We start from the raw sequence: 14930 nt of genomic DNA, 5'->3' as shown, positions 1-14930 counted from the left end.
CTCCCTAAACGTTGCTTATTGACGACAAGAGATTGCCGCGGAAGAGCCTGTTGTCCGTATATTTATATATTTCCAAAATCACATTGTAGTGACGTATACAGAACACAATAAATTATATAATGTAAGCAACTACCTGAGAAACAGCAGATACAGCAGAGAAATTAATTATAGGCTATTACTTTTGTATCGTTTATTGCATTTATGGAGGGAGTGGTGTATGCTGGGTAATGGCACAGCTAGCGACTGGGTGACTTTATTCACCCACTTCGGCTGTTATCAGTCCATACAATGGGCGTTATTAGCACAAATCAGTCCCATAGATACGGGCCATCTCCTGCTAGATTGTTCAGAAGGTTGTTATCATCCATCCAGATGGAGGATCACTAACAGGAGCGTGGAAGACTCCAGAATCCACTCTGGCTGGAATCCGGTGGATACAGCAGTACAGGTACGACCGTTTAAACGGACAGCATTTATAGAATGACTATTAAAAGTCAGCGAGTGTCAATAATGTTAATGTGGTCATGTTAGTAATACACCGAGTGCTAATATAACAGCTTTAAGATGCATTTGTAGATATTATTACGTGTTTTACCATCTTTATGGTGCTAGCTTAAAGTTACGGTGTAAACGGTAGCTTATATTGGAGGAAAGCTGTTACTGGTTAAACGATGTTAGCACAGAAATATTAGCTTCTGTCATGACTGATGAAGTTACTAGTTAATAAAGTTTCCAGTAAAGTGATTAATCGCAGCCACAGATTGACAGCAAATATCTTGATTAGCTTCAATGCATCTATAATAAATATGTGCAAGTTTCAGTGCTTCGTTTAAACTGTATGATACTTATACTGACCCAGGGTCAGTGTAAAATACAATCCTAGCTGTGTGAACAAAGCCTGGCTCCTTTAATCCTGCATGACAAACCTCAGGATGCAGGTTATTATTACTCTTTCCTGCTGTCACACCTGAGAGTCAGCTAGAAACTTACAGTGACGTGGACATCATGCAAAGACTGCCAGACTCTGTAATACTGCAAATGATCAGTGACTCAGGTTAACACTAAACTTTAAACAGTACCTCTGTGTCTCTGTGTGTGTGTGTGTACATCTAGGATTGAGTCAGGCTGCATTGACTGTGGGACTTTAATGTGTTAAAAGCAGGTTGAAGACGGCTCAGAAACATTTGAAGATTAAAATTTAGCATTATGGCTGCTGGTGGCTTGTAAAGCCTCTACTCAGCTGTATTTTTGTTACTAATTTATGTTTGTTGTTGTTTAACACAGATTTCAGAAGAGCAAAGATGCTTAATAGTTTAACTAGATTGGAAATCAAAAAAGTCCAGATTCTTCTTCCACAGAAGTTTCATTTGTCAGTGTGGGACTGCTGAGTCACCTGAAGAACTCATTTCATTCATTCTCCACATGATGTTCATTTACAGAAATGTTTCACAGGAACTGATTCCTCCCAAAGGGTGAACTAGTGTGTTTCCATAGATTACCTCTGTATGAATGTACTTCTTAAATGAAGGCAAGTGTTTGTCCTTTTTTGTTCCTCAGGTACAGTACGTGATATTAAGGGCAGGCGGTCATCACTGGGGGAAGACAAGAAGCAGACGTACTTCCAAGAGGGAGCTGCAGTGAGGACACAGCCAGGTCACTGAGGTCAGAGGTCAGAATCTGAAACAGCTCAGGTTTATATTTTAGGGGTTATAAAAAAATCAAAATGTATTTATAAAGAAACCTTTAAATAATAGTCATAATTATGATTATTATAAGAAATATCAAACATTTAAGTGGATTTTCTGTTACACATATTGTCTTAGCCCTGCGATAAACTGGCAGCCTGTCCTGCCTTTGTCCTGTATCAGCTGGGATAGGCTTCATCCTCCCGCGACCTTGAATTGGATACATTGTATTCCAATTATGTAATCTCATCATTTACAAACTCAAGGTATCTAATCAAAATATAAGTAATAATTATAAAATGGGAAAGCAGAAATAAGTGTGACATGAATGTAAATGTGTGAGCTGACATAGAGGACAGCTACATGCAGTCTGAAAAACCTTTGTTGTCAAGTTTGCTGGTATATCAGCACGAGACATTCTTACATAGAAGAGACTGTTAAAGTCTCTAACTCAGTGAAGCATTATTGGTCCCGTCTGTTTGGATAAATATAGTAAGTTGATGTATGTGCATTTATTGACACATTTTCTTAAGTGCTTATCCAGTTCAGGATCACAGTGGAGCTGCAGCTGGATATGTTCAGTAAATAAACCTTACAAAAGTCAACAATAAACCTTCATCTCTGTACGTTGTTGTCCACAGGATGAGAAAATCAAGCTGGAAGACTGTGGAACATGTTAATAAATGTTTGTGTGTTTATGCCTGTGTCTTTCACAGGAGGCGCTGGAAGGTTTCCCTAATAGTTCCTGGTGAATCAAAGCAGAACCATAAAGGTTGCTGGACTGCATGATGGCCTTACCCCTGAGCAGTCATCCTGTTAAAGGAGGAACCAGTTAGAAGCTGTTTTCAAAGTAGCTGAGCAGATTTCATCTCAAGTAAGCGATTAACTGTTTGTTCATCTGTTCTGCCACTTAAAGAGCATTTAAGGATGTCTTTTGAGTGTCCAGTTGAATTAATTCTACTGGCTCTCATGGTCATTTGTGATTATGGACATATTTTTCATGTTCATCCAGCTATTTAGTAAATTCTATCTATTTAGTAACATCTGCCAGTTATAAACTGTAATATAAATATAAAAATATCTAAATATCTCCTGCCCTTTATATTTTAATGATGTAAGTCTGTTATCGTGTTACATTAGCATTCCTCACATATCAATGAGATGCTGTACAGTACAATCCTACTGACACAGCAGAGGGATAACGACGGCTATTCAACATCGTTACACGACACATTCGAGCTGCATGACGCAGACAAAGTGACTAAATCATCTTTTTTGTGGTCTATTGTCTTCAAACCAGCAGACAAAGCCGATGGCAGAAGATGTTTGGAGAAGAACTTCAGGCCGTGTACTGAAAAGGTATTTTTTTCTTGTTATCAAAAGACATTTGGAGTGGCAGCTTCTACAACTGGTTGCGCTAAAGTAAAGCTTACAGTCTAAGAAATCACAGTGTTGATATTCAGCACAAAGAGAAAAGCTCACTTGTTTGAATTTATTTACAATCATAGTTTTTAAAAATTCTGACTGTGAACAGCTTTTACAGCTTTGATATTGTTTGACACTAGATATCAGGTGATGGGATTTAATTTAAAGGTTTCTATGTCCCTATGAGCCATTTACACTGACCAGTGTTTCACTTTAACTGTAACACATTCATTATTTAGTTCCAACAGAGAAATAACTGAATGTAAAAATGGCAGCCCTCAGGCCAGGTTTATAGAGATATATGCATGCATTATGAAATTTATGTATCCCAGATAATTGTTATACATCTAGTCATGGCAGACCCACCCCTTCCTCCCAAGTTAACTGCAACCCAAAAGAACTAGTGGGGCTATTTACACACTCACAACCAGTGTGGGGTAAAAAGAGCCACCAAAAAGCTGTCAGCCACAGATGTGCTATAAGAGTTAGAAACTCTACTTATGGAGAAACTTTCTAAGTCTAACAGAGGACAGGTACTCCTGCCCAAATAACATGATATAACCCCACACAGCCCAGCCATAAAGTGAACCAAGTCATTTAGTTAAAGACAGCATGGGACCAAATGCATGTAACCAGCCTGCACCAACCTGGCATTTCTTCCTCCTGAATTAAATGAATGAATGGATGAAAGTTAAATGACTACAAACCTAAAGCCACTAGTTCCCACACTGGAGCTCCCTGACACTGTGTATTAACCGTATTTAGCTTGTATCAACAGTTGTAACAGGCTAAGCCACCTGAGACACTGCATTGAATGATTGTTTCTATCTTAATGGTTTCAGCTGACTGGTTTCAGCTCAGATGTTCTGCTTTTTCCTTTCAGTAGATCAAAGCACCTCGTGCTCCTTCTGCTTCCATTTTAATGGCAAGAAGAAGAAGAAGAAGAAGAATGCTTCAGCGAAGTGGTGTTCATGGTCTCAGTGAACAGTCATGGTCACACACTGCATGTGGTTTTAAAAGCAACATGTCTGTTCACTACAACGATCGAGATGTGTAATATTAGTGCAGCTACGGTTTGTTCTTGAACATCAGTTCTGTTTTCTACTTTGATCACTTAGACCAAAAAAGTGTTGTTTTCAGATTCTTTCTTTTACATCTATAAACCACCTGTTCATTTTTTATTACAATTAGTTTCACATGAATGTTAGTGTTTCCTTTATGATCTTTTAATGCTTACACTACACTGTACATGTCTACATTAGAGACATTTCTGTTACCTGTTTCTGTTGACTCAGAGTTGTGAAATGTTCTTTTATTTGATACACAATATGAAGTTCATAATTTTCTTACAAATAAAACTCTAATGACAAACATGAACAGCTGTGCTTATTTCTGAGACATGAGTTTTTGAATGTGTTCATATTTAGACAGTGTGCATCTGTATGCTGAAACTGTAATGGTGAACCTGAGGTGATGGTCAACAGAAGGCAAACATATATAAATATAAAACAATATTGAAGTAATGTCTTTACCCTCTGCAGCATGTGCACGTAATCACCTTATTCGCTGTAGTAAACATGCACCGCTAGCTCACGTGACTGACTGTCTCCATAGTTACATCGTATATTATTAGCTATGTAAACAGCTTCCAAAGATACCGTCATAGCTCTCTGCAGCTGTAACACTTTCACACTTTGCAAATCATTTCACGTGTTTGATAGTTATGAAGACAGATATGTTTTTAAGGTCATGCTAGGCGGTTAATGGTGGTTGCTGTGGACTTGGGTGGACCGCGTCCGATTCCTGTTATTAGCTGTCCGCCGTAGGAAGGCTGCGTTCCATTTACAAGTAGTGACAGTCTGCCGCAACTCAAACTCAAACCCTGCTTTGTTCTTTAATTATAGGCCTTTTATAGCCGTCCATGACACGCACACACACACACATACACACACATAAAACACTTTGCCTCACAATGACAGTGCAACTTTACCTAACCTAACCTTTAAAGTATCTGATATAGGATAGAAAAATGAAGCAACCACAGATTTAATGATGAAGACTTTGGGTTCTGTAGTTCACGTTTTACAGAATGTAAACTGTGTGAGTTTGGTGAACTTTGTTAGTAACAAATGAGGTAAAAAAAAAAGAGAGACAAAAACTCAGTATTCATTAATAATTAGAAAGCATGTAAACATTCTGGTCATGGATTTTTACAGTCTTAGTTCCGCTCGCTGTCATCATGATCATGATCAATGGCGAGGTCCTGAGGTGGGCGGGGCTGTCTCTGGTGATGTCACCATGAAGGAACAGCATCTGGCACGTGTTGGTGAAACATCCCAGTACACTGGTGTAGTTTCCTCTCCAGCTGTTTGACATTTGACACTTCAACATTAAGGGGAAGAAGAAGAAACAGTGTTAGGTCAGGTGACCACATGGTTTCTAAAGTAACTGACAGGAAGTAACCAGGCCGTTAGAAATGGATGGCATGTGTTTAGAGTTACTGTAGTTGGGTAACTCTACTTACCAAAAGCAGAAGCACACAGATGAAGGATCAGATGCTGAATGTTGCAGGAACATGCTCATGTGTGGTGGTCATTCAGTGCTGCAGGTTAGACAGTCCAAGACTGATATCCTGCCCATCTGAGAGTTTGAAAACACACATGCAAAGATTTATTTTGTATTACAGTCAAAGTTGGATGTTCATTTTTGTCCTTTAAAAATGTTTGTGTATTTGAAAACACTAACATTTAAGGATGACTTGGATCGTCTCCTTTAAAGGGGAGACAAGTGTATCCACTGATCCACGTCACTTTACCTGGATGATGACTCCTCTCCCCCTCACTCAGAAACACTCCTAATATAACCAAGCAAATAAATAATATTGAAGATTTACTTACATCATTACAAAAACATCTCCCTTTGATTCCGTTTCTACATTCCTGCTGAACATCAGGCAACAAATATCACAGTAAATCACAGTAAAATGTAAAGCACATATTTTCTTTGTCTAACCTCTGCAGAGCCCCTGTCAAGAAAAACATATCTGTAAGCATAAAACAAATATACATTTCATAACACGTCACTGGACAAACCTCGGTCAGTTGATTTCCTCTGTGCAGTGCAGACGAGCATCAGTCAGCAAGTCAAGGTGGTGAGATGGACTGGTGTCCTTTGCGACTCTGCTGGTTCTTCTGAGGAAACACCACCGTCTCTCCACACCGTCACCATCTGTGAGCACAAACTGCTGCTCTGCCAGCATGTAGGAAATCACATATCACACACACAGGGGTGAAGAAACATTAGAGCTCAACTTTGGATACTTTAGATCTAAACAGATCAAACTAGCTCTTAGTTTCAACAATCAGTGAGCAGACAAACAATGATACCAAACTGATTCTGTATGAATACAATATGGTATTTTCAATACAGGTGTCAAATTAATTTATTAAAACTAATACAGATATATGTATATATATTTTTTGATAAATTAGTTTGCTAAATTATAAGAATATATTTTTATTTTTTTTTCATTTAACAATTGCAACTGAAAGAAATTAAATATTGAACAAAAATATATTATCACATTCTGAGCATGCTCAGCACGCTGACAGACTTGAAGTTGCTACAGATTTTAAGAAGTGATAATTATAGGGAAGAAACTTCTCTTTTTCATCAGTTTAATCAAACATTTGATGCCTCAGCTGTCTCAGTCCTATAGCGTTCTGCAACTACAACTAACCTGAGGCTTGGATTTGGCTGCAGGTGCCCCTGTACATCCTTCTCAGCAGCACACATGTGGGTACCATTTAATCACACTTCTTCCTGAGCTTTGCTTCATCACAAGACCAAAGGTGGCATCCCGTGTCACGGTCTTATCATCATCCAGAAGAAACATTTGAAGAAACATCATGGAGAAGAAACATTTACGTGCCTCATGGTTTTGTTTTCTGATCCTGCAAAAAGACTGAGGACAACAAAGCCCAGAGAACACGAGATACACAACATCCAACATTCAGACTCAACAGCCTCCATAAATGAAGAGCACCAGGTTGGTTCAGTTATAGTAGATATAAGCATACTTCACATTACTGGGTATGAATAATAATGAGGAGGCAAACTTTGAAGATGCAGAGCATGATGTCCCATCATCAGACTGTAAACAAACATCCACCAGGCTTCTTTGTTGGCAAAATTGATGATTCTCCCATCAGGAATCAGTAGAGTGTATTAACCTGTGGTATAAGCAGCAGTCACTGAAATATTACTGTGTCAGATAAGAAATCTACCACATAAAAGCCAGGGTGGGAGGGATCTCTGCAAACTGACTTACCTCTGCAAGTGTGAAGCTCAACAAAAATCTGACTCTCCAGTCACAGACAAACAAAAAACTCCAGCTGGGAGATAGAAAACGCTGTCTGGGTCCTGCTGGATGTTGCTGGTCAGGGTCCACACATTAGCACAGTGCTTCTTGGTCCCACTGACCCATGTGGACAGTGACTGTGGAGAACTGTTCTGGAAAACAGAGAAGAGAATTAAAATAACAAAAAGCCAAACAGGATTTCCACAAAGACTATCTTGGAATCAGCAATCAAAAAATCACTGGTTCATATTTCAATTAAATATGAACAGGTTCCTTAAATGTACGCAGTTCAGATCTGATTTAATTTAATTTCCTTCACACAGCACATTCGTCCAGGCTGACAGGTAAACATAGAATTAATCTCAGGTAACATGACTCATAGTAGAGATTCAGTAAGAAAGATTGCCAGCTCTAATATTATTACCACACAATCCAAGGACACACCAACAGCTCAGATTTCTAGAACTATTTAAACAAATGTCAGTCTATCCATTCATTTTCTTCTGAATATTCAATTCATGTTCACAGTGGGAGGGGGGGTCGTGGAATTTTTTTAAAAAAGTCTGCAACACAGAAAGAGCTGTGATCAAGCTATTTATTACTGCGCACAGGAGAGCCAGCACACATCAAACATCACAGTTCACAGTCAGCTCTGCCACAGAAGTGGTGCTCCCACTCCTTTATGCATTCCAAGGAAGAAGGAGGAAGTTACAAACTGATCGCACCACACTTGACGTGTCTCGCTATGAAACCTAACCGATCAATGGTTATGCTGTTTTGTGCCCTTGGCCTTATCAGCACCTGTAAAGGGAGTTGTTTTCTCAAACTGCTGACGCTGAAGTAAGTTCATCTAGTTTTAGAAACTTTCACTGAACAGTAACAGTGTCACAACTAAGCATATGCATAAGCACTTAAATACTTTAAATGAGAATAACAGAAAATTTCTATTACAGAGGCTAGAGCCTGTCCCAGTAGTCATAGGTAGAGCACACCTGGACAGGTCACCAGTCTGTCAGAGGACTAACACAGAGACAGACATCAGAGTAACAAATCTATTTAAAATTAATGTAAGTTTGCTGCAGCTGTATGTATGAACATGTGTTTCTGTGCTCACAGTCCACCTCTCAGGAACCTGCAGTTCATTTTAAGTCTACTTTAAACAGACCTCACAAAAGGCTGATGTGGCTGGATCAGTAGTCTGATTTAAGTACGATACCTTTGGCCAGGGATTAATCTGGTACATCGCTTCACTGCAGTCTTACGTATTTTCCCCACACCTGAATTAAAAAAAATACTGACATATACAAATAACAGCTTCAGCTGATGCAGCCCGACTCAATCCTAAATGTTCAGCACACACAAAGACACAGAGGTACCGTTTAAAGTTTAGTGTTAACCTGAGTCACTGATCATTTACAGTATTACAGAGTCTGGCAGTCTTTGCATGATGTCCACGTCACTGTAAGTTTCTAGCTGACTCTCAAGTGTGACAGCAGGAAAGAGTAATAATAACCTGCATCCTGAGGTTTGTCATGCAGGATTAAAGGAGCCAGGCTTTGTTCACACAGCTAGGATTGTATTTTACACTGACCCTGGGTCAGTATAAGTATCATACAGTTTAAACGAAGCACTGAAACTTGCACATATTTATTATAGATGCATTGAAGCTAATCGAGATATTTGCTGTCAATCTGTGGCTGCGATTAATCACTTTACTGGAAACTTTATTAACTAGTAACTTCATCAGTCATGACAGAAGCTAATATTTCTGTGCTAACATCGTTTATCCAGTAACAGCTTTCCTCCAATATAAGCTAACGTTTACACCGTAACTTTAAGCTAGCACCATAAAGACGGTAAAACACGTAATAATATCTACAAATGCATCTTAAAGCTGTTATATTAGCACTCGGTGTATTACTAACATAACCACATTAACATTATTGACACTCGCTGACTTTTAATAGTCATTCTATAAATGCTGTCCGTTTAAACGGTCTTACCTGTACTGCTGTATCCACCGGATTCCAGCCAGAGTGGATTCTGGAGTCTTCCACGCTCCTGTTAGTGATCCTCCATCTGGATGGATGATAACAACCTTCTGAACAATCTAGCAGGAGATGGCCCGTATCTATGGGACTGATTTGTGCTAATAACGCCCATTGTATGGACTGATAACAGCCGAAGCGGGTGAATAAAGTCACCCAGTCGCTAGCTGTGCCATTACCCAGCATACACCACTCCCTCCATAAATGCAATAAACGATACAAAAGTAATAGCCTATAATTAATTTCTCTGCTGTATCTGCTGTTTCTCAGGTAGTTGCTTACATTATATAATTTATTGTGTTCTGTATACGTCACTACAATGTGATTTTGGAAATATATAAATATACGGACAACAGGCTCTTCCGCAGCAATCTCTTGTCGTCAATAAGCAACGTTTAGGGAGCTCTATAGTATTCAATGAGAGGACCCTGCACGTCAATTCTGGACGCGAGGGGGTACCCTGCGCGTCGATAAGTGAAGCAGAGGGAGCCTGACCATGCGTCACACGTTTGACGAGTTGGGAGTGAGAACGTGTTGCCCCTTCTGTCATCCACATTATCTCACTGCCGGAGCATACTAAAGATATTCACTGTAAGCTGCTGCAGGTCCAACATAAATTGCAGACATGTCTGTACATAAACCCGCAGATTAGAAAGGTATTGACCCAAATTAGTCTTGTTTATGTGAAAAGAAAAGAAAAGAAAAGAAAAGAAAAGAAAAGAAAAGAAAAGAAAAAATGTACAGGAAATATAACTCATGGCAGTGAATTTCCTATGAAGGCATGACTACATGGATGTCTGAATACTGTGGCCGATGCTGTAAGTGTGAAATGTCACATTGTGACACTACAGTACATGTTGTACTAACATAACATAAGCTTTATGTCAGAGTGCTGCAGATAGCTTTCCCTCAACATAACAAGGAACTACACTCTGAACAGCATCAACACACACACACACACACACACACACACACACCCTAAAGTATTACTACACAAAGTCTGTATATAAAAGATGGAATAGATGGACAAGCATTGTTTGTAAATCTAGCATTTAGCATTTTTTTAAATTATTAATATTTTATTTATTTCAATTTTTTAAGTTCAATTCAATTTTATTTATCTAGCGCCAAATCACAACATCAGCCGCCTTAAATAACTTTATATTGTAAGGTAGACTCTACAGCAACAGGGTATTGCTTATTTTAGTCTTTACTTGAAGACACTTGACAGCAAAACTGGGCACATCATTCACTGTGATTGGATCTCGTCTTCTAGAACATTTTCATCTCTTTTTTATCCTCGATGAAAGTCTCAGTAACTTTTTATCATTGTTTTTGTCATCCATGAACTTCTATTTCGTTATTGTCTTGTTTTCATTAGAAACTAAATTAAGTCATTGTATTGATTTCGAGGGTTTTATTTATATCTTTGTTTTGACTCTTTTCAGTTCTCCTCTCTTGACTGACAGTACACTAAAGTTTGTTCCTGGATTTTACATATATATCTTTTATTATATTTAATGTTTTCAGTGCCACTGGCCCCCACCCACCCAAAGCATAGTTGGGGAGGTGTTTTCATCAAAGCTGCTAATTTTGTCTTTAGACATACTTTTAGATTTTGATTTTGATTTTGATGGCTTCTTTTCTTTGCCTTTGTTCTCAAAATGACTGCAGCTTAGACACCACTATCTGTGTGAGGAAAGATTTTACTCGTTATTACTTTTTTTTTTTAGTTCAGTATTAGTATTGGTATTATTCAATATTAGTTCAGTGAAACCACTCCATGCTCTTGAAGTAGCTCCAGTGCAGTCATAAAGGGTGTTTGCTTCGCTTCCCTGCCCTGCAGACCTGCAGTTTCTTGGCCTTCTCCCTTTAGCTGCCATTCCTTAATGACATCTCAGTCAGTAGAAACTGCAAGCTGTGATTGCTGCACTCTGAAATCTTTTTATAGCCTCCTCCTGCTTAGTAGACATCAGGCAGTTGATCAGAGGAACTTGTGGTTGCTGAGTGTTTCCTTAACGGCTGAAGGGCCAGAGAATCATCATCAGCAGGAAATTACTGAAAACAATCCTTGACCTGTCTTACGATTCCAAACAAGTCATTTAACCACAGAGTGCCACAATAAATCTGACTGTTTTATAAGAAGAACACAACATTTTGCACGTTCTTGCAAACAGCAAACAAATGAGACCAAATAAAGGCATAGATTTATGAATTACAATCCCAGTTTCAACAATAAGATGTATGAAATGTAAATAAAAAAAGAATTCAATAATTTGCAAAGGCTGGAAGAGTAAGTGTTACTAAGAAGACACAGCTGAAGGAAAATCTTCATTTAATGTGATGTGAAAGGATGTCTGTATAGGTTTCAGCATTTTTGCTCCTCTAATTTGTAAACGAGAAAAACTACTATATTTGATTTTGTTTTATTTTCTTTTTTGCACAAGTAAAGGACAGTTGGACAAGTAAGTATTATGTAGTGTCTGTAGAACTGTGTGGTGTGATGATGGCTGTGGGGATAATTGGCGACATGAAGACGTCTCTGTGATGACGTACTGCCAGAACGAGCAGAGGCATTTAGAAACTGCATGATGTCTGAGCTGGTCAACAACACTGTTGTGCTTTGCTGGCTGATGACACTGCTCACACTTTTGAATCTTTCCAAAACAAATGATATTGTTGGTTATTTTTAGAGAATTTGATCACTATTTATCACTTCATGCCCAGGCTGCACAGCTTCTTCTTTGCCACTTAACACACTGATGACAATTTGTGTTATAGTTTGATAATTTCCTCATTTTTAAGACTGTTCGAGTTATACCTGAACTTTATCTTGTCTGATTTAATGCCAAGGGAGACTGAAGCCTGGGGAACCTGGGCCTGGTTTAGTGAAAACTGAGATCACTGACACACTGATGAGGGAAACTTTCGGTTTTCTGTTCCAAAAATGTAACTGATTACCTCTGTGAAGCCAACAATCTCAGTGGCAGATTTCCTTCTACCGGATGAGTTTCTCTGTGACTCCTCATCTCCTGCTGCACCTGAAGCTAAAACTCAGTTTTACTTCCTTATTCATGCAGTTGCTGTGTAAGCTCATGTTTTTACTAACACTGAAGCCACGTTGAACTTTTGACAGAGACAGTGATCCCTGGATAATGTAAGTTCAGTCTGTAGTGATCGTCCCCTCACCTGCACTAAAACATTTATTACATCCCTTTTTATGGTTGTACTAATCTGTATGTAGCTTTAGATACACTAAAACTAATCGCTGACAATTTAAATGGACTAAATGTGAGTTGCAGAGTGTTTCTGAAATCAGGCTGCAGGTTGATTGCATTCTGGTGGCATTGTGTTGACATGTTGATTGCTGTTGAGCAACATTGTTGAGAACGGTGTGACGGACGTCTAGGCATTTAAAGTTTGGACCCAAGCCTGTAAACCAGTCTTCCTGGCTCTCACTGAGTAAAACATGCCTGATTCTATTCATATTTTTGTCCTTAAAGATAAAGTCCAGTTTTTTCTTTTAAGGAGGAGTGACCATGTCACTGATTTACGTGACTCTTTTCTTCCCCTCCTGTTTTTCAAGATAAACGTCACTGTCCACATTTTAATCCTCATTCATATGTGGATTAAAACAGAGGATCTGCTCTCTGTTTACTCATTTCTGTGGTTAATACTTGTGTCAGAGCTCCACTGATGATGTCTTTCATTGCTCATGCACACACTCGGCGTCAGCTCGCTCACAGTTGACTGAACTCCAGCCTGCCCTGTCTGGAGCAGGGCGTAGGTATTATTAGTATGTGGGTGTGTTTCACTGCTTCAATGCTACAGTGAATGAGGTAGGGCAGAACTGAAATGTGCCACACTGCAATAACCCCATAAAATCAACACCCTAATCACTTCATCAACTGGTTTCCACCTTGAAATTGTTATAAGTTATTTAAAATAATCCTAATTAGAATGGGTCACTTTGTGAGGCACCACAAAATCACAAAAGGACTTTTATACTTTACTCATCTCATTCAGTAGAAAACAGTCTGAACATGTGACATAAAAAAAAATAAAGATCATGCTCTGATAACTGTTCTCATGCATGTTTGTATAAATGGTAAATGGCCTGTATTTGTATAGCGCTTTTACTAGTCCCCCCTAGGGCGCTTTACACACCCAGTCATCCACCCATTCACACACTGGTGGAGGCAGCTACAGTTGTAGCCACAGCTGCCCTGGGGCGCACTGACAGATATAAATCATATCTTTGTTTTAGCACTTTTTACACTCATCATTGTTTTCATCAAGGAGTCTAAAAATACGAAAAAGCATATTTGTTTGGATCATCAGTGCTGTAAATGACAAAGACTGATGGATTATTGGTTTTTAATGGGATGAAAGTGGCAGAGGCCCATTTTCACCAACCACTCCTCCCACATATGAATGACACATTGTCTCACTTGCTGCCAGTTTAAAGTCTTTTTGGGTTGTTTTTTTTTTTCCAAGTTGATTCATGCTCACACGGGCAGAAAAGCAAACAAGCGCTGCGCTGACATGGTGGCGTGCTCCGGTGTAGTTCCTGCACAGACAACGTCTACAAGGAAGAGACTTCAGAGCGAAATCTAAGACTGCAATGTTTTCATAAAGCGAAACAAGAAGCTACAGCCATTTTTGGAAAAACAAAAAGTGTTAACACAAAGAACAGCTCACCTTTAAGGGAGCGTGGCAGCCACTGATACTGAACACCAAAAATCTACAACAGACTGTCAGTCAAGAGAGGCACACTGAAGAAGAGCCACAACAGAACTATCATCCAAAGCAAAGTCAAAATCCAACATAAGCTAGCTAAACAAAAAATAGTAAATGCTAGCTAGACGATAAAAGGGCTAAAGAAAGCTTTTTTACATTTAAGCATCAACTTCTTCCTCCACAAAGACATTAGATGGCCTCCTCTGTACCCCTGATGACAGGTTCTGACACTTTCGCATACATCAGTAAAGATGTGGTTTGATGAGCATTAGAATCATCATTGAATTAGGCACCGAGCTCAAGGCTAAAAGGGAACTGACAACTGTTGTTTCTCAAGAGTGCTGATTCCAAAAGCAAGTCAGTCCACATAAACCGTGTTTAAAAAAAAAAACCTTTCTTCTGTTATTGCTCAGACAATTTACAGCTGTATCGTAAAGATAAATGTGAGAAAGCAAAACAATTATTTTGCAAAGCATTGAATGTGGCGCTGCCAGCTGAGGAGCTACGGGGAAGTTAAACTGTGCAAATAGCAGCGGTGAGTCATGTTTGTTCATTTTCCATTACAGCAAAATGCCACCAGCAACATTTAACTACATGCTTGTTTACATCCCTATCTTGACTTGCCCGTGTTGTTTTATTGCATGTGTCACATCCAGTTAACACAGTACTCCC

General features: G+C 39.0%; 1 long non-coding RNA gene across 2 annotated transcripts; it reads right to left on the bottom strand.

Annotated features, from left to right (window-relative positions):
* Window positions 1-5152: 5152 nt before the first annotated feature.
* LOC146371135 (uncharacterized) lies at window positions 5153-7956 on the bottom strand. 2 transcript variants are annotated; one of them, XR_014802885.1, is made up of 6 exons: window positions 7441-7956; window positions 6850-7342; window positions 6203-6359; window positions 5856-5964; window positions 5635-5750; window positions 5153-5492 (listed from the first exon to the last, which is right to left on the bottom strand). It is a non-coding gene; the product is annotated as an uncharacterized LOC146371135 (long non-coding RNA). The 2 variants fall into 2 exon arrangements; XR_014802884.1 differs by having other exon boundaries at window positions 5154-5492; window positions 6203-6354; window positions 7441-7955.
* Between the last annotated feature and the right edge of the window lie 6974 nt (window positions 7957-14930).

The sequence above is a fragment of the Perissodus microlepis genome, chromosome 16 (assembly GCF_051167445.1).
Source record: "Perissodus microlepis isolate ML-2025 ecotype Zambia chromosome 16, ASM5116744v1, whole genome shotgun sequence".
NCBI lineage: Eukaryota > Metazoa > Chordata > Actinopteri > Cichliformes > Cichlidae > Perissodus > Perissodus microlepis.
Note: the sequence above shows the minus strand (reverse complement) of the source record. Positions and strands in the feature narration are given on the sequence as shown.